The sequence below is a fragment of the Leucopleurus acutus genome (genome assembly GCF_964270905.1).
Source record: "Leucopleurus acutus genome assembly, chromosome: Y".
NCBI lineage: Eukaryota > Metazoa > Chordata > Mammalia > Artiodactyla > Delphinidae > Leucopleurus > Leucopleurus acutus.
This window is the reverse complement of record NC_139164.1, coordinates 2,254,672-2,275,072: the sequence shown is the minus strand read 5'-3', so window position 1 is coordinate 2,275,072 and position 20,401 is coordinate 2,254,672.

Below are 20,401 nucleotides of genomic sequence, written 5' to 3'. Positions count from 1 at the left end.
GAGCCTCCCAGGAAATGGTGAAGATGTTTGCACCCCTGATTTGTAGAAGGGCAAACAAAGACACACAGAGAGACCCTGACGTTGCACACTCACAGCAATCTTGGGGAAAAACAGAACGGAAACACAAGTCTTTCTCTTCTAAACATAGTACCCTTACATGTTGTCTGCCTTACCCTTCCCTCCAGCTTCCAGAATATTCTTTTGTTGCACGAAACAGAAAAAAGAAACAGGTTTAATTTTGCAGTCTGTCTGCATGCCAATCTCATTCCTCTCTGTTAAACACCATCCATTTTCCCCACGGCTTCATTAACTCACCCAAGCCTCCTTCCCTTGCTTGTAATCAATATTTTGACTGGGTCGGCGTGAAATGAAATTCACTGTGATTCATTTCTAGAGCAGTCACTTGAAGTACAGGACTGCCTGTTAAAAGGCTTCAACGTTTAAAAGAAAGAAGGAAAAGGACATCATCTTGTAATGGAGGTTCTCTGTTGATCTCATCGCAGTGACCACCGGTTCTCCCGAAGCAATGAATGCTTGGACGTCAGGGGACCCATGGATTCCTTGAGATAACCTTTGTGATATAAGTCTGCATTTTGCCTGAAAGAGGGTCTTTATCTTTCATCAGATTCTCAAAAGCGTCAAAGACCCTAAAACATTAAGCTCCATTCACTCATCCATCTACATACTCGTTCATTACGAAGTCACTGTTAACGGAAAAGAATCTGAAAAAGAATATATACATATATACATTTCCATTAACAATGACTTCCTGTTAATGGATCAGGGAACTATGATCAATCTCCTGGGATAAACCATAATGGAAAAGAATATGAAAAAGAATATACGTAGATGTATAACAGAGTCACTTTGCCATAGAGCAAAACTTAACACAACACTGAAAATCAACTATACTTCAATAAGATTTGAAAAAACCAATGACTTCTTAACGAATACGTGTGTAGGTGGATGAACGTATGTATATATATATATGAATCACTCTGTTGTACACCTGAAGCTAACACAACATTGTAAATCAACTATACTTCAATAAGATTTAAAAAAAACAATGACTTCTTAACGAATACGTGTGTAGGTGGATGAACGTATGTATATATATATGAATCACTCTGTTGTACACCTGAAGCTAACACAACATTGTAAATCAACTATACTTCAATAAGATTTAAAAAAACCAATGACTTCTTAACGAATACGTGTGTAGGTGGATGAACGTATGTATATATATATGAATCACTCTGTTGTACACCTGAAGCTAACACAACATTGTAAATCAACTATACTTCAATAAGATTTAAAAAAACCAATGACTTCTTAACGAATACGTGTGTAGGTGGATCAACGTATGTATATATATATGAATCACTCTGTTGTACACCTGAAGCTAACACAACATTGTAAATCAACTATACTTCAATAAGATTTAAAAAAACCAATGACTTCTTAACGAATACGTGTGTAGGTGGATGAACGTATGTATATATATATGAATCACTCTGTTGTACACCTGAAGCTAACACAACATTGTAAATCAACTATACTTCAATAAGATTTAAAAAAACCAATGACTTCTTAACGAATACGTGTGTAGGTGGATCAACGTATGTATATATATATGAATCACTCTGTTGTACACCTGAAGCTAACACAACATTGTAAATCAACTATACTTCAATAAGATTTAAAAAAACCAATGACTTCTTAACGAATACGTGTGTAGGTGGATCAACGTATGTATATATATATGAATCACTCTGTTGTACACCTGAAGCTAACACAACACTGTAAATCAACTATACTTCAATTAAAAAGAGCGGAAATTGGAACCTGGGTTAAAAGATTGCTCAAAAAAGTCACTGTTCATCTATCGCGTGCTGGGCAGACAACACAGCATACTCAAATCCGAGAAGTCCAAAGGCCCTGCGATGTTCTAGGAAATAAATGGCTAAGCATGGCTAGGACATAGGGTTGGGGTGGGGATTCAGAGCACCAGAAGGTAAGGAAGGGAGAAAGCTGGGACCAGGGCATGAAGACCCTTGAGTGTCCCATTAAAAAGCCTGGACTTGAAAAAAAAAAAAAAGTCTGGACTTGATCTTGAAAGTCCCTCGAAAGGTCCTCAACATGTTAAGATGTGTGATAAACGAAGCAGGTGTTGTTGTCTTTACAAAGATGGTCCGTCCATGAGCAAACAACTTGAGAGATAGCTGAGCCGCTGCCGTCCTACCTTCCCTGTGGGGTAAAGGTTGCTCTCTTATTTTCCTCTGAGCCCCCCTACTTTACAAAAATAGCCACACCTATCTTGCAACATGAGGCAAAAAATTAATCCGTCAATGGAAGAAAGAAGTGGAAAATTGTATTCGAGCCAAAATGAGGATTAAAACCCAGGAAGAGCATCTCAGAAGGCTCTGACAACTGTTCCGCCCTGTTAGAAGTCAAGGGACAGTTAGGTAAGGCTTCTGAGACACGGGGCTGTAGTTAAATGATGTAGTAGTGACAGTTTACACCATCCAAATCTGGGCATCATTGTGGTCCCTCACAAGGTCAAGAAGGACCGTCATCTTTTTTTTGTTTTTTTTTGCGGTACGCGGGCCTCCCACCGCTGTGGCCTCTCCCGCCGCGGAGCACAGGCTCCGCGGCCATGGCTCACGGGCCCAACCGCTCCGCGGCATGTGGGATCTTCCCGGACCGGGGCACGAACCCGCGTCCCCTGCATCGGCAGGCGGACTCTCAACCACTGCGCCACCAGGGAAGCCCGGACCGTCATCTTTTTAGGAGTCGTCTTGCTGGCGCTGGGAAAATGCTGCTCTTCATGGCTGAGCAGATATTCCTGCTGATGGGGGAGGTCCGGTCGATGCCTAAGGCAGGTACAGGATGCCCAGTGGAGTGGGAGAGAGAGAGACCAAAGGGCAGAGAAGAATTTTCATATTTCTTCTCATCTTGCCATAAAATATGACACTTTTTCACATCCATTATACATTATTATAAGATAATGGGGTATAACTAATTCACTTTGTGGTACAGCAGAAACTAAGACAACATTTTATTTATTTATTTACATCTTTATTGGAGTATAATTGCTTTACAATGGTGTGTTAGTTTCTGCTTTATAACAAAGTGAATCAGTTATACATATACATATGTTCCCATATCTCTTCCCTCTTGCGTCTCCCTCCCTCCCACCCTCCCTATCCCATCCCTCCAGGTGGTCACAAAACACCGAGATGATCTCCCTGTGCTATGCGGCTGCTTCCCACTAGCTATCTACCTAAGACAACATTTTAAATCAACTATACTCCAATAAAATTTTTTTTTAAAGAATGAAATAAAACTTATTTTCTCTTTCAAAAAATTTTTAAAAATTTAAAAACATTATAAGATAATGGGTGTAATTCCCTGTGCTATACGATATATCCTTGTTGCTTATCTATTTTATGAATAGCTGTTTGCATCTGTTAATCCCATACCCCTGATTTGCCCCTCCCCCTTTCCCCTCCCCACTGGTAACCATTCCTTTGTTCTCTATATCTAAGAATCTGCTGCTTTTTTTGTTATAGTCACCCTGTTGTGTTTTTTAGATTCCACATGTAAGTGATATCATACAGTATTTGTCTTTCTCTGACTTATCTCATTCAGCCTAAGATTCTCTAGGTTCACCCACATTGCTGCCAATGGCAGAATTTCATTTTAGGAATGCTTTTCAGGAGCTCCGCTGAATTGCAAAACTCAAAAGCCAGCATTTCCACACTGACCCACGGACAACGTGTGACCATGCATGTACTTCACAGGTATTAAAAGGTCCTTTGTGGGAAAGGCAAAGTCTACAGTCATCACCTCCTTCTACCCGCCAAGATAGTTAAATTTTTTAAATGCTTCGAAGTAAACCCAGCCCATGAAGGGGTCATTCTTCCAACGAGACCTCTTTTTTTGTTTGTTTTTAACTGGAGTATAGTTGATTTACAGTGTTGTGTTAATTTCAGGTGTACAGCAAAATGAATCAGTTTATGTATATATATCCTTTTTCAGATTCTTTTCCATTCTAGGTTATTACAGAATACTGAGTACAGTTCCCTGTGCTACACAGTAGGTCCTCGTTGATTATCTATTTTATATACAGTAGTGCGTATTTGTTAAGCCCAAACTCCTAATTTATTCCCTCCCCCACTTCTTTTCCCTTTAGTAACCATAAGGTTTTTTCTTTTTCCTGTGAGATCTTTTTTATTCCCTCGGAAAAATTTTCAAAAGTTTACAGTTGTACTAAATAACGATTCTCCTTGAGGCTATTTCTTTTCAAACCGTCATGTTTACTCCTTAAAAGAACAAGTCATTCTTTTAATTTTCTAAAAAAAAAAGCTACATCCTCGTCTCTTAAAGTGAATTTCACAACACAGAAAATCAATCATTTTAAAGAGCACCTACCCCTCCACCTGATTGCAAAACATTTTCATCAACTGATTCTCTTTGGATAACACACATCCTCCTATGAATACGTCACCCTGTAAAACTGCACTGCATAAAAACCCAGAAGGGAAGCACGCCTTAAACGTCTTCCGTGAAGACGCAGCAGAGAAGTGTTCATATATTCTCCCCCTGCTCTCTCCTTCTCTATCTGCAGCAGCCTATTTCGTGCAAACCAGAAGGCTTGCTATACAACTGCCATTCGGGCCACGGGGAGCCATGGGGCCATGGCTGCCTGAAGATCATTCCATTATTTCACACTGCTTCCGAGATAATCTTTTCAACTGCCATTTTCTAGGGAGCATCCTCAAAGCCAAACCTGAAGAGAAGAGATGCCAGCCTTTATTCGCCAAGGACCATCATCAGAGTTAAGGGACATCTACCCTCATCCGATGGGACCCTGACCGGGAGCCTCTGATATCACAGTAACACAAATGTTGTCTTGCTGAGAGCTTTCCAAGTGTCTCTCTCCCCCTCCGCACCCCACCCTAGGATCCACCCAGAAAAGAAAAAAGGAACCTGGCATCATATATACAAAACAGAAATAGACCCGCAGACATAGAAAACATACTTACGGCGGCCAAACGGGAAGAGGGGTGACCAAACAGGAAGAGGGGGGAGAGATAAATTAGGAGTTTGGGATTCCCATATACACACTACTAAATATAAAACAGATAAACAAGGACCTGTTGTATAGCACAGGGAATTATATTAATAACTTGTAATAACCTACAAGGGAAAAGAATCTGGAAAAAAAAAGATATATATGTATGTGTAACTGAATCACTTTGCTGTACACCTGAAACTAACACAACACTGTAAGTCGCCTGTACTTCAGTAAAAATAAATACAAATAAAACAAAAAAAATCACTAATGGAATGGAGATTTGGGGCTGGATAACCGATGCCAAAAAAATGGTTTTGGGGGGAATAAAACTATTGTGAACGCGATCATGTTGGCTTATGATTTCAGTTGACCCAGAAGGTTTCCCGTGAATTCAAGCAAACGGGATACTCCCATCTTCCACACATTGGTCATCGTTATCTAGGTGGTCCCTTTGTTTGGAGTTGCCGTGGTGTTTCAGGATTGGAAATCCATCATCAAAGTAGGTACTGCAGTAGAAAAGAGGCCCACGTGCACAAGGGGACAAGGGTACCCGGAAGGAACATCTAAAAGCAGCTTGAAGGATCAGAGAAGGTTCCCCAAAGCAAATGATGGCTATGATGAAACTAAAAAGAAAGTCCAGAAGACAGCTGGATACCAGCTTTGAGAGAACATTGTAGAAGAAAAGAGACCTTTTTCCAAGCAGAAACAGCCACATCACCATGCACCTAGAGGCAAACACATCTGGGACCCTGGTGTGGCTGGAGCCCTGAAGACTAGCATGACATGCAGTCAGACAGACAGACAATCAGGGTCCACCTCACAAAAGCCAGCAAAGGACCCTATAAAGAGTATGAGCTATTCTGATGGCCACACAGAGCTTCCTTGGAGGTCACAGCAGACTTGGGCATGTTAGGAGGATGATCCTGGTCACAGTCTGGTGAATTTGTTAGATGGAGTTGCAAAGGAGGGGAGAACATTTAAGCAGCCTTTCCAAGCTTTTTTTTTTTTTTTTTTCTGCACAACTGTTATTTTTTATAAAAAGCCAAACCCAACTATTTCCTGATCACTTTAAATAGCATCTCAAGTAGTTTCCAATCAGGGAAAATGGAAAGGACTGTACTAGTATTTCTATAACAAGGAGTGCCATTGTCATATCTCTTGAGGTATATATCTTTCACATTCAGTAGGGAATCTCCCATTGCAATACTCTGATATAGAAAAATTCTCGTGGCTTCGCAATCCTCCACATTCTGTGATTTCCTCAAAAATCTGCTCTTAGAGAATCTAGTATTAGGACAGCTAGTATTAAGACAGTGGGTTGAACTATGTCCCCCAAGGTGTCCAAATGTCAACCTCCAGGACATCTCAACGTGACCTAACTGTTAATAGTCTTTGCAGAGCTAATTCATGTAATGATCCAGATGAGGTCCTCCTGGAGGAGGGTGGCCCTACATCCAATGACAGGGTCCTTCTAAGAGACAGAAGAGGAGAGACACAGACAAAGAGGAGAAGCCCCGTGAAGACGGCAGTAGAGACGGGAGGGATGCAGCCACAAGCCCAGGGACGCCTGGAGCCCCCAGAAGCAGGAAGAGGAGGGACGGACCCTCCCCTGGAGCCTCCGGAGGGAGCGCGGCCCTGGGACACCTTGACTTCAGGCTTCTGGTCTCCTGAACTTGAAGAGAATGAATTCCTGTTCTCAAGCCACCCAGTCTGTGGAAACTTGTTATGGCAGCAGTAGCAAACTCGTACAATAGCTACATGGGCTGTCCAACATGAAGCTTTGAAAATTATTCTCAATTTGAAATGAAAACAATTCAAAACAGCTGAAGTAATGTAAATATGACCAATATAGTATTTAAAAAAATGAAAAGATCAGATTCAAGATGACATAAAGAAATAGTAAAATATAAAAATAATAGTAAAAGATGCAATTGCCTATCGCCTTTCTTCCTGTAATGATGTTTCAGAAAAAAATACCAATAATAGCTTCCGATGGCAAGTGAACTAGGTCAAAATAAATTAAACAAGGAAATACATAAGAAATGCATTTTAAACAGAGCAATTAAAAATTTTACGGTGTGAGAGAACTGAGTAAAGGTCACTGGCCCTAAATTTGCTTTCTTCACATTTGGAGGATGCAGAGAAAATGACAAGTCATCACAGTGGGAGACAGAAGTAATCACCATGGCGAGAGACATGTCTTCAAAATTCAGGAAGAACTACACCATGCCTTTGTTTGTCTCCTTCTCTGAGGGTGGACTGTGCCTGGCTGAACCCCAGGCATTTGGCGGGGGTGGAGACATACACAAGAGTGGAGCGGGGCAGGACCAAGATCCGTGGGGACCTGGGGTGAGCGTCACCATTGGGCTTCTACCCAGGGGATGGAGAGGTGGGTGCCCAGGCTGCGAGAACGGTCCTTAAGGGTGAAGAGGCTCCAGGACATCGCAAGAAGAAAGAAAAGGGCATGAACAACATGAACTGAAGGAAAAGTAAAGAGGAAGTCGACAGCGATCGTCACAGGGACTCCCCTGGTGGGCCAGGGGTAAAGAATCCGCCTTCCAATGCAGGGGACGCAGGTTCGATCCCTGCGGTCGGGGGAACTAAGATCCCACATGCTGTGAGGCAACTAAGCCCGCGCGCCACAACTACTGAGCTCGCCCGCCTCAACTAGAGAGCCCGCGTGCCACAAACGACAGAGCCCATGCGCTCTGGAGCCCGCACGCCACAACTAGAGAGAAGCCCGTGCGCCACAACAAAGAGCCTGCATGCTGCAACTAAGACCCGACGCAGCCAAAAAATAAATAAATAAATCTTTTTTTTTTAAAAAAAGAACTCAGTTGTAATAAGAGACAGGCAAATGTGAAAGTAAACCGAGATACCATCAAAAAAAAAAAAGAAAGAATGATGGTCACAGAGGTGGACAGCCCAAAAACACAAGAACCACACACGCCTGAGAAAGTGCAACTCCTATTTCCTATTTCCCTGCCAGAAGAGCCCTTATTCAGCCAACAGCCTGTATCTTTTTTAAAAATTCACCTTATTCGAGAAAGAATTTAACACCCTTCGCTGTAATCCTCCAGTCCCACTAAACATAGCGCTTGCCTAAAATTCTGGCCGTTTTAGGCAAATGAAGCTTTTGCATTATTCAGTAGACTGGTTCTCGAGGTGTGCCTCCCAGCAAGCACACCGGCTACAAGCTTGTGACAAAGGCTGCTTGGGAAGCCCCAATAACACACCTACTGGGTCAGAAGCGCTGGGGGTGGCTTCAACAAGCTAGAGTATCCACAGCCCTCCAGGTGATTCCAACGTGTGCTGAACTTTGAGAACAGTCACTCCGGAATATGGCTCTATTCCATTTTCATAAGTGTAAAAATGAAGGTGTAGCTATCTCCTTATTACACGTAGCCCCGGCAGGTTACACGGTGTAGGAGTTTCCTGTAGCTGCCATAACAAATGATCCGTGACTTATTGGTTTAAAATGACAGGAATTCATCCTTTCCCAGTCCTGGACACCAGACATCTGAGGCCAAGGTGTCCCAGGGCTGTGCTCCCGGGGCTTCCTGGCTCTTCCAGCTTCTGGGGACTCCAGGTGTCCTTGGGCTTGTGGCCACATCCCTCCCGTCTCTGCCCCCGTCTTCATGTGGCTTCTCCTGTGTGTCTCTCCTCTTCTGTCTCTTAGAAGGACCCTGTCACTGGATTTAGGTTCATCCTCATCCAGGATGACCTAATCTCAGACCCTTCACTTAATCTCATCTGCAAAGAGCCTATTTCCAAATACGGTCTCATTCAGAGGTTCTGAGGAGACAGGAATTGGGCGGAAGGGGATACTGTTCAGTCCATCACAGATAACATTCATTCAACATTTGCTTTATCCTTACTTGTAAGGCATTTGCCAAGAGAAAATGGGAACAGGCAAAGAATATAGTTAAGCGCCTTTTAAGACTACGACGGCATAGACAATTGATTCCAAATAAGTTTGGTCACTGGAAGCCCCTGGAAATGATTTAAAATACAAACGCCTGCACCCTTCTCCAGGGAGACTTAAATGGAAAACCAGGGAAAAAACAGTGATGGATCCCAAGACATCAGAATTTCTCTTTTTTTTTTAATTTTTTTATTTTTTGCGGTACGCGGGCCTCTCACTGTTGTGGCCTCTCCCGTTGCAGAGCACAGACTCCAGACGCGCAGGCTCAGCGGCCATGGCTCACGGGCCCCCAGCCGCTCCGCGGCATGTGGGATCTTCCCGGACCGAGGCACGAACCCGCATCCCCTGCATCGGCAGGGAGACTCTCGACCACTGCGCCACCCGGGAAGCTCCAGAATTTCTAATGCGTTAACATTAAATACTGCCAAAATATTGTACAACGCAGAGATGACGACTAGGGACAGAATGCACCCGACCTTGAGAAAGTTGCTGCCGCGGGGAAAGGGGAGCATCTTACTACCTCTCCACCTGCATCAATAATAGATTCTATCCTGGGAGATCCCTTAAAAGGTACCCCTTCTCACCTCACTTGTGCCTCTTACTACGTCGATAGAGACAGCGGTCCACCCACGCACAGAACGTCACATTGAGGATGCTAACAGTTGCCTACAGCTTTTAAAGCGAGTAGAACAAGCAGAGGATGGAGGAATCCAACATGAGGAAGCTCAAAATTCTGATGTCTAAATGTCAGGCTTTAGAGAAATCAAGAAAACAAGTGACTCCCATATACTTCCAACTCCTCCACCGCCCCCCAGAGTTCACAGGAATCATGGCACACCCAGCATGAAATGGCATGTTGATATTTATTTCTTAACGGCGTAAACACAGCTCAGCAGATCACAGCCCAGCAAGCTGGCAGATGGAAGTTTCCATCCTGCCCCGCCAAACACCAAGGAGGAAATTTATTTCACCTCACGGGTCCTCTGCAAAAGGAAGGAGGGGGGGTTTCTGCAACTGGATTTAGACCCTGGGGATTATCCACGAGGCGTGCCTGGGTGTCCACCTGGTGTAGAGTTGGCAGCAATGACAACATACAACCCTCAAACACAGGGAATCAGGTGCCCGCCTTCTGCTGAGTCTGTCAGGCAAGGCTTGGTCTTCTCTGATTGAGGGATGCCACACTAGGTATCGCTTAAAAAGAAATTGGTCGGCATAAAGCCAAGACTCAAATACATGTACACACAGGTTCATAGCAGAGTTACTCACAAACACCAAGTGGAAACAAATCAATGTTTTATATGTGGAATCAAAAAAAAAAGATACAACTGAACTTATTTACAAAACAGAAACAGACTCACAGACTTAGAAAAGGAACATGGTTACCAAAGGGGAAAGGTAGTGGGGAGGGATAAATTGGGAGTTTGGGATTAACAGATACACACTACTATATATAAAATAGATAAACAACAAAAACCTACTGTATAGCACGGGGAAGTCTACTCAATATTCTGTAATAACCTATATGGGAAAAGAATCTGAAAAAGAATAGATATATGCGTATATATAACTGAATCACTTTGCTGTACACCTGAAACTAACACAGCATTGTAAATCAACTACACTCCAATAGAAAATATATTTTTAATTTTATTTTTCTTTTTGGCTGCACTGGATCTTAGTTGCTGCGAGTGGGCTTTCTCTAGTTGCAGTGAGCGGGGGCTACTCTTTGTTGCCGTGCGCGGGCTCTAGGCGCGTGGGCTTCAGTAGTTGTAACGCGTGGGCTCAGTAGTTGTGGCTCGCGGGCTCTAGAGCACAGGCTCAGTAGTTGTGGCACACGGGCTTAGTGGCTCCGCAGCATGTGGGATCTTCCCCGACCAGGGCTCGAACCCATGTTCCCTGCATTGGCAGGTGGACTCGTAACCACTGTGCCACCAGGGAAGTCCCTAAAAAAATTTTTAAACGTAAAAGAAATGTCCATCGATGGATGAAGAGGTAAACAAAATGGTGGGTCCATACCAAAGCTAGACGCAAAAGACTACATATTCTATTGTTCCATTTATATGAAATGTCCTGAATAGGCAGGTCCATAGAGACAGAAAATATATGAGTATTTCTTGGGGCCTGGGGGGAGGTAGGAATGAGGGGTGACTTCTTAGTGGGTACGGGGTCCAGTTTGGGGATGATAAAAAAATTTTGGAACTAAACAGAGGCGGTGGTTGCACGACATTGTGAATGGACTAAACGCTCCTGAGTTGCCTACCTCAGTGGTTAATTACATGCCATTTGAAACTCACCTCCTAAAAAGCAAAAAATCATAAAGAAAGACTTCTGCTAAAAAAAAAAGTTGAAACCTAAGGCATGAATTGCTAAAATTCCTTTCAGCTCCAAATGTCTGATGATGTACAGTTGCACCGTGACGACAGCCCAGCGATTTAAATTCGCTTTCATCTCCAACCTCAAAGAAGATTGGAAGGAAAGTAATAAGCTGAAAATTGTCCTACAAGTGAGGGGCAAAGGTCAGATACCCCAGGAGGATGCTACTGGGAAGCTTTGCCTGTCCAAGTGAGTTCTGGGACCAGCAAAACACCAGCATTCCCTGGGAGCAGGTTAGAAATGCAGACCCCCAGGGCTCCACCCCAGACCTCCTGATGCAGAAACTGCCTTTTAACAAGATCTCCAGGTGATGGTGGATGCATTAACCTTTGACAAGCGCCAGTCTAAATGTATCTGGTTTACAAGTTCCGGTAAGGATCTGAAAGAAATCTGCTCACCCAGAGTTAGTGCATCGTTTTCTAATTATTTTGTCATCTAATTTAATTCCCTCAACACCTCCTTCTATCGTTAATTGTCTTACCACTTTTAAAAACGTAAACAGACTCTTTTTGAAGACATAGGTCACCCTTTAATACAGGAAACCTCTCATCACCACTAACGCAAATCCAACCAGAGTGGACGTAAAACCTTACAGATCCCTCATCATAAATGCAGGTCATTCACAGCAGAGAGATTATAAGCCCTCTCATGAGATATACATTTACCCTAAGGAAGATGAGCAAATAAACAGATTATATCCTCACTTCCAGAGTAAGTCCTTTTTTTTAATCCCTCTGTTAATTCATCTCCACCTTTCCTTAAGACCATTAATAACAATCTTTTGAAATCAGAAAAAGGATCAATTTGAGTTTAGTCTGACATGGTTCCTCAAATAATTAATTTCATTTCTTGTTTACCCTCTGAGTCCTGAAAAAATGTTCTTTAATATTCACTTGAGAATGAAAGCAATTAATAAAATTTACATTTCACAGCATCAGCCTAAAGTGAAGACAGCAAAGCCAGGAACGTACTCAAATCTTCAATGTTTAAGAATATGTTCTAAAAAAAAAAAAAAAAAGAATATGTTCTACTAGAACACTCAGAAAGGATTCAGTTATGAATTACCAGAATATGCAAAACCCTCTGTTACATGCTTTGGCATCAACCATGTAGAGACAACCGCTAGGTACAATTTCTCACCCAACGCTATGAATGGAAAATGAAAATGTCTGGCAATGTCGAAGGTAGTGAGAAATATGGCAATCTGAAACACAGGTGCTGGCGCTCGGACCAAAACTGGATCACCCATTTTGGAAATCAATTTGACATCATCTATGAAGTTTGAAGAGGCATCTACAACCCAGCTATTCTGACTGCTCTGGGAGACATGGATGAGAATTCTCCCAATAGCTCTGTCTGTACTAACAAAGTACAAGGAACAAGCCAAGTGTCCACGGATGGCTGGATGGGCAAAGATGTTGTGTAGACATTGTATACACTGTGCTGGAGAGAGTTGCATGTGAGACATTTCCTGCTGCATGACATTATGGCTCCGTCTTTGGAATACGACCCAAAGGAAAGGTCAGTTATGCAGTTAGGTAATACCCACAGAATATCTTGTAATAACCTATAGTGGAAAAGAATCTGAAAAAGATTATGTATATCCGAATCACTTTGCTGTACACCGGAAATAGATCTTTATTAGCGTATAATTGCTTCAGAATACCGGGTTACTTTGTGTTGCACAACAAAGCAAATCAGCCATATGCATACGCATGCTCCCATATCCCCTCCCTCTTGCGTCTCCCTCCCACCCTCCCTATCTCACCCCTCTAAGTGGTCACAAAGCACCGAGCTGATCTCCCTGTGCTATGCGGCTGCTTCCCAATAGCTATCTATTTTACATTTGATAGCGTATATATGTCCATGCCACTCTCTCACTTCATCCCAGCTTAAAGAGGGGAAAAAAAGCTTGCTTTATGATAAATCCCTTAGCTCCTTCCCCCCAATGGAAACTTTTATAATTGCCATCCATTCTTATCAGAGATAAAACCTTTTAGTAATCAGCACTTCACTCTGGCATCAGAGTCAGCGAGCCACAAGGTAACCTGCAAGATTTCTTCAGGGCAGGTGAAACAATATTCTTAAGTGACCATTACATTGGAAGCTGATTAAGCAAAACCATTTTCCTTTCATCTTGCAAGTCAGCATTGAAGCTCCATGTGAAGACCTTTATCATTTTAGCTGCAGGCAAAAATGCCTATTTTACAATTTACACCTGAACCAAAGCTAAAAGGAAAAGGGGAGCATACCTCACATGAAAGAACGTTGTGTCTGGGGCAAAAAGCAATATTTAAAGTCCTAGGGGAAGACAGATCAAAATCTTCAAGTCTAATGTTCTCAGAAAGGAAATTCTTCAACACCATTTCTGAGATGTCTTTAAATCAACAGGACATCCAACCACCATTACTTTCTATTTGAAAGTGTTTCTCTTCTAAGACAGGTATAGGAATATATGCAACAATTTATTCAAGTTCCAAGTATTTCACATATTTATTCCTGACATCAAGATGCTTCAGATATACATTAAACCTGTTATATGGACAGATTTGGATTCAGCAGTTTTTTATTTTTACTTTTAAAAAATTCACTATATTAAAGAAAGACTAAAGAACAACAACCAAAAAATGCAGCATGCAAAGTGCAAAAGCTTAATGCCGTGGAGGTGAAATTCTCTTTAGCTAGTATATATTACCAGGTCCATTGCAGTGGTGATTTTCTCAGAGTAAAAAACAAGTAAAAACCACTTTGCAGTTCAATTGCAATGATGACATCGCTTACCTCAGTTTCTGATTGAGTTTTTTCAACTGTCCTCCTGAAAATGATAGAATAATTTAGGGTTTTGCATAAAATGAAATACGCCAGAGAAATAATCTTGACTCACAGCTAGAGATATGCTTTTGAGTAAATTGTTTAGCATGACTGGACACCAATACTCTGATGTGAATAATAAACACATTCATATATAGAATCTCCAGGACAATCTTCATGCTTAATAGAATTCTAATATAAACTAAAACTTTAGAGTGGAGGTCAGAGAGAAAACAGCCAAAATATCTTTTATTTAGTGCTTGATCTGATGGTCCTTTCAGTTCTTGAAGATCTTTTCCATTCTGCGTCTTTTTATAACAATATGAAATTTAATTGTGTACATACCCTAATTTCATGCTTTAAGTCAATAGTTCTCAGGTGGGAGCACACTTGCCAACCACATTTTCCCTCCCAGGATACACTGGGTAACTTCTGGAAACACTGAGATCAAAAGTTTGTGGAGTGGGGCTTCCCTGGTGGCACAGTGGTTGAGAGTCCGCCTGCCGATGCAGGGGACACGGGTTCGTGCCCCGGTCCGGGAAGATCCCACATGCCGCGGAGCGGCTGGGCCGGTGAGCCATGGCCGCTGAGCCTGCGCGTCCGGAGCCTGTGCTCCGCAACGGGAGAGATCACAACAGTGAGAGGCCCGCGTACCGCAAAAAAAAAAAAAAAAAAAAAAAAAAAAAAAAAGTCTGTGGAGTGCTACTGGCATCTAGTGGGTAGCGGTCAGGATGCTGCAATCATTCTACAATGACTGGACAGCCCCACCTCCAAGAATTATCCATCCCTAAATTTCAATTGTGCCAAGGTTGACAAACTGTGGCTTAGTGAAAGAAAATTAAAAACTTACACTGAAAAAAAAAACAGGGCACGATGTACCAACAACAGTAAGACATACTTCCCACTTGGATGAAAATCTTGCTTTGCATCCTTCTCCAATCATCTCTCAATGGCTTGAAATATTACCACACATATATGAGCATGCAGTAAAGATGTAAGTTTACGTTAATATTTAAGAAATTGTTAATTCTCCAAAGAAGACATACAGATAGCCAATAGGGACATGAAAAGATGCTCAACATTGTTAATTATCAGAGAAGTGCAATTCAAAACTACAAGGAGATATCACCTCACACCAATCAGAATGGCCCTCATCACAAAGTCTACAGAAATTATATGCTGGAGAGGGTGTGGAGAGAAGGGAGCCCTCCTGCACTGTTGGTGGGAATAGAAATTGGTGCAGCCACTATGGAGAAATTGGTGGAGCCACTCAGAAAACTAAAAACAGAAGTACCAAATGACCCAGCAATCCCACTCCTGGGCATACACCTGGACAAAACTCTAACTCTAAAAGACACACGCACCCCCTATGTTCATAGAAGCACTATTTTTAATAGCCAACACATGGAAACAACCTAAATGCCCATCGCCAGATGAACGGATAAAGAAGATGTGGTACATGTATACACTGGAATATTACTCAGCCATAAAAAAGAATGAAATAATGCCACTGGCAGCAACATGGATGGACCTAGAGATCATCATACTGAGTGAAGTAAGTCAGACAAGACAAATATCATATGATATCACTTATATGTGGAATCTAAAATATGACACAAATGAACTTATTTATAAAACAGAAACAGACGCTCAGAGAAGAGACATGGGGTTGCCAACAGGGAGGGGACTGGGGGAAGGAAGGATTGGGAGTTTCGGGTTAGCAGATGCAAACTTTTATATACAGAATGGATCAACAACAAGGTCTTACGGTAGAGCACAGGGAACTGTCATCAACAGCCTGTAATAAACCATAATGGAAAAGAATATGAAAACATAGAGAGAGAGAGATATCTATATAGATAGATAACTGAATCACTTTGCTGTAGACCAGAAATTAACACATTGTACATGAATTATACTTCAATAAAAAAATTTTTTAAGTAAAAAGCATTTTTTAAAGAAATTGTTTAGCAGAAAATGGGTAGAAAGTGTAAGAACAGGATTTGAGTTAGCACGAAGCTACATTCTGAGCCTCACTGCTGACCACAGAAATGGGAGCATGTGGTGATTTGGTTTTTATTAAAACCTACAAAACAGTCCTACAGGAGAAACCTTGAAACATGTTGTTTTGTGAAAGGAACCAGACGCAAAAGGCCACCTTGTTTTTTATTCCATTCATATGAAGTGTCCAGAATATGCAAGTATCCAGAACATGTCTCTACGGAGAGACGAAATAATCACATTAGAAGGCGCCAGGGGGCTTCCCTAGGGGCGCAGCGGCTGAGAGTCCGCCTGCCGAGGCAGGGGACGCGGGTTCGTGCCCCGGTCCGGGAAGATCCCACATGCCGCGGAGCGGCTGGGCCCGTGAGCCATGGCCGCTGAGCCTGCGCGTCCGGAGCCTCTGCTCCGCAACGGGAGAGGCCCGCGTACCGCAAAAAAAAAAAAAAAAAAAAAAAAAAAATCCAAAAGAAGGTGCCAGGGACTGGGGAAGGGGCGTGGGGAATGACGGCTAACAGGTAAGGCGCCTCCTTTGAGGGGGATGAGAATACTCTGGAAATGGACAGAGGTGTTGGTTGCACAACATTGCAAATACAGTAAATGGCCCTGAACTGTGCACTTTAAAATTGTTAAAATGGTCACTTACGTTCTGTGTATTTCACCCCAGTTTTAAAAAATAAATGAACGGTGGTCACCACGGTGGGGGAATTGGGAAGGTGCTGATCAAAAGGTACAAATTGGTAGTTAGAAGGTGAATAACTTCTGGAAATAGATAGAATTCATAACATTGTGATTACAGTTAACCATACTGTATGATATACTTCAAAGTCGCTAAGAAAATAGATCTTACATATTGTCACCACACACACAAAAAAGATATTATAGTTATGTGACATACAGAGGGGTTAGATCACACTGTGGTAGTAATCATATTACAGTATAGAAATGTATCAAACCAACAGGTTTGTACCTTAAACTTACACAACACTGTATATCAATTAGATCATTAATTTTTTTCAGAATAAAATATATTGCATACACTTACAATTAACTAAATTTTATTTTAAAAAACAAGGAAAATAGCCACGACACGGACACGGACACACACACACACACACAAGCACACTCATACACTTTATTTAAAGTGAAAAATTACATCGTTTCATTTGAGAGCGAACTGACAACGTGTACCCTTATAACACAGAACGTGAGAACGCTACAGACGATGTGTACCTTGTGGCTCTGTTAGCCAAAGGCACAGAACATTTTCCAAGTACATATTTCTTGTATCCGTATGGGATTAGTCCAGATCATAGCTCGATGGCAACACTGGGGCATCTTTAAAAATCTTATTTTGCATTTTTTGATATTTAAGCTCTTATTTATTGAAACTTCGCCATATGCTCAAAACTTACGCGATACATTTGACAAGAGCTAACTTATCCAACTTTGGTGTTGTATTAGTCTAGGTGTCCCAGGAAGCACGCAAAGGAGACGGGGGGATCAGATCAGACCTGTGAGATCAGATTGTGGGAAACTCCAGTGAGGAAAAATGGAGTGGAAGCCAAAGGAGGCTGGACGTGCCCTCGAGTCTGATGATACCCAGCAAGGGGACAGGGCGGGAAGGAAGGAAGGAATGTGGATAGGCTGAGACAGCTGTGCAGTTATCCTGACATTTCTGCGATGCTGCTGAGGAGCCCTCCCACCAAAACCGTCTGTGGGAAGATTCCCCACCACCCTGAATGGCTCCTTCTCCGTCTCCCTGCCCCACCCAGTCACCGAGCGGAAGCAATCAGGGGCCATGTGGCCTCCAGGAGAACAGAGGATGGACGCAAGAGTCACCACCTTGACCATCCACGGTTCTCCCTGCAGCAAAACGAAACCCTGAGACGCACATTTTCAGGACTGCAACACCTGTGCCTTTTATTATTATCATCCCAGAGTTACCCATCCAGACGTGAAGATTTAGTCTTGCGTCTGAGAGTCTTCAAACTTGTGCGAGGTTTCTACGTGACTGTACTTCCATAATTTATTTAAACAGTCTCCTATTGATGAAAATGGAATAGTTCACTCTAACCACCAGTGCTGAGGAAAAGATGTATCTTTGCAACCATGTCCTCTTACTGTCTTTTGCATCTGTTGGAATAGTTTCCCCAAAGCATAATTAATGACTCCAAGAGTGTAGACACTGTTCATTTTGAGATACTATCAGACTCGTCTTCAAAAGAACCACACCAATTTATTTACACACAACACATTATGTGTGCCTGTGTGTGTGCTCTGCCCTAATCTACAATAGTACAACTTTTACAACTTTTGCCATCATGATAGCAAACCATGACCACAGCTGACCTTTTCATTTTGATTGTCCATTTAAAAATTTATTTTCACATATGAAAGGACTTTTCAAATAGTATGATGATTATCTCTTTGCCTGCCTCAGATTTTCCTAATGATTTCTCCCAATCGGCAAAGGTTTTTTGTTTTATCGGCAAAACCTAAATTTCAAAAGCATAACGCAGTCTAGTTTCTCAATGTCTATTTATGTCTTCTGTTTTCTTTGGTTTGGGGGTTTTTTTTCTCCCAGGATTTTTCATTCATTTTTACATTTTTTCACTGTGGTAAAATGTATGTAAAATAAACATTTTTAAGTGCACTATTCTATGGCACTAATTACATCCCTAGTCTTGTCCAATCATCACCACTGTTTCCAAAAATTTCTCATCACCCCAAAGAATTAAGCAATGACTCCACATTTTCCACTGCCCCCGATCCCCAAACAGACCAGGCACAAAAGGACAAATACTGTATAACTCCACTTATATGAAATATCCAAAATATGCAAATCAATAAAAACAGAATACAGATTCATCTTTTTTTTTTTAAGATACTAAACACACAGTATAGGTGGCCAATTCATGGCTAATTCTGGAACTCATGATCTTTGTAGAAATCAGGTGGCTCTAAACAATAGAACATGTCAAACCAAACTAATATCAATATAGTACGTTTAGACCCATGATGATTACTTCCAAAACAGCACCCCAACTTCTTCTAAACACCTTTATGTTTTCTGAGTATGTCAAAGTTTCAAAATCTGGTTGAGAATCTTTTTCAGGGTCTGGGTTCTCTGCCATTGACCTAACAGAAGAAAATCTAAGTCCATGTAAAGACCATAAAAAAGAAAGAAATGGGACATGCAAAAAGAGATCCTAAAAAAATGATCTGTCTTATATAATGTCCAAAACTAGAGAAGGGAACCCTCCTACACTGTTGGCAGGTTTGTAAATTGGTGCAGGCCCTATGGAAAACAGTATGGAGGTTCCTTAAAAAACTAAAAATAGAGCTACCATATGATCCAGCAACCCCACTCCTGGGTATGTATCTGGAAAAAACAAAACCACTAATTTGAAAAGATACATGCACCCCAATGTTCATAGCAGCACTATTTACAATAGCCGAGACATGGAAGCAACCTAAGTGTCCACTGACAGATGAATGGATAAAGAAGATGTGGTACATATATACAATGGAATACTACTCAACCATAAAAAAGAATGAAATAATGCCATTTGCAGCAACATGGATGGACCTAGAGATTATCATACTAAGTAAGTCAGACAGAAAGACAAATATCATATGATATCACTTTTATGTGGAATCTTAAAAAATGATACAAATGAACTCACTTACAAAACAGAAACAGACTCACAGACATAGAAAACAAACTTAGGGTTACCAAAGGGGAAAGGGGGGGTAGGGATAAACTAGGAGTTTGGGATTAACAGATACACACTACTATGTATAAGACAGATAAGCAACAAGGACCTACTGTATAGCGCAGGGAACTCTACTCAATATCTTGTAATAAACTACAAGGGAGAAGTAACTGAAAAAGAATATATATGTATGTATAACTGAATCACTTTGCTGCACACTTGAAACATTGTAAATTAACTATACTTCTATTAAAAAGTAAATTTAAAAATTTGAAGTATTTTTAAATTAAGACAAGAACATTGTTTTTCTGATACCACTGCACATTGAATCAACTGCAGGATCACGTCAACTTGACTTTTATACGCACTGGGAAACCAAAAAATTCCTATGACTTGATTTATTGAGATAGTCACAATATTGAGGTCGTCTGGAACCGAACTGGCAGCTCTCCAAGGTGTGCCTGTAATTAGTTGCAACTGATAATTTCTCCCATC